Genomic DNA, 778 nt, shown 5'->3' with positions numbered 1-778 from the left:
GCTTGCTTTTGTAGGGAAAGGGGTATTAAGATACGTTGTTGGAGGCCACTTGTTCATTTCCTGGCCTCCCAGACTCCCGAAATAATCACACAGAAGCTTTATTATTTGCAATACTATTTGGCCAATAGCTTAAGTGTATTGCTAACTAGCTCTTAGACCTAGAACTAACCCATTTCCATTATTTTATATTTTACCATGAGGGTCATGGCCTACCGGCAAGGTTCCACCTGACAGCTCACATCTTTCCCCTCTGGTGGCTACATGGCATCTCTCTACTCTGGCTTCTTTCTCCCAGCATTCAGTTTAGCTTTCCCTGCCTAGCTCTGCTCTGCCCTGCTATAGGTCCAAAGCAGTTTCTTTATTCATTAATGGTAATCACAGAATACAGAGGGGAGTCCCACATGAAAGATAGGATCTGTTTAGCCCATACTGGCTTTAACCTCAAACCTCAGTATGTAGCAGAGATTAGCTTTGAATTTGCTGCCTGGCACTCACTTTGTTGACCATGCGGGCCTCAAACACACAGAGATCCACCTGCATCTACCTCCTGAGTGCAGGTATTAAAGGTGTGTGCCACCAGGCCCAGCTTGCCTTTGAAGTTCTGCTCCCTCTGCTTTTACCTCTCAAGTATTGAGATTATAGGCAAATGTCACCATGCCTAATAGCTATATAAAAAAAGCTATTCATGGGGGCTGGAGAGATGGCTCAGTGGTTAAGAGCATTGCCTGCTCTTCCAAAGGTCCTGAGTTCAATTCCCGGCAACCACATGGTGGCTCAC

The 778-nt window shown here is 45.6% G+C and overlaps 1 protein-coding gene across 1 annotated transcript in view; it reads left to right on the top strand.

Annotated features, from left to right (window-relative positions):
* The window catches only part of Kiaa1324 (KIAA1324 ortholog), a 79,378-nt gene that overhangs the window by 51,125 nt on the left and 27,475 nt on the right, over positions 1-778 (top strand). The gene's annotated exons all lie outside the window — the stretch shown is intronic.

The sequence above is a fragment of the Microtus ochrogaster genome, unplaced genomic scaffold (genome assembly GCF_000317375.1).
Source record: "Microtus ochrogaster isolate Prairie Vole_2 unplaced genomic scaffold, MicOch1.0 UNK25, whole genome shotgun sequence".
NCBI classification, from domain to species: domain Eukaryota; kingdom Metazoa; phylum Chordata; class Mammalia; order Rodentia; family Cricetidae; genus Microtus; species Microtus ochrogaster.
Note: the sequence above shows the minus strand (reverse complement) of the source record. Positions and strands in the feature narration are given on the sequence as shown.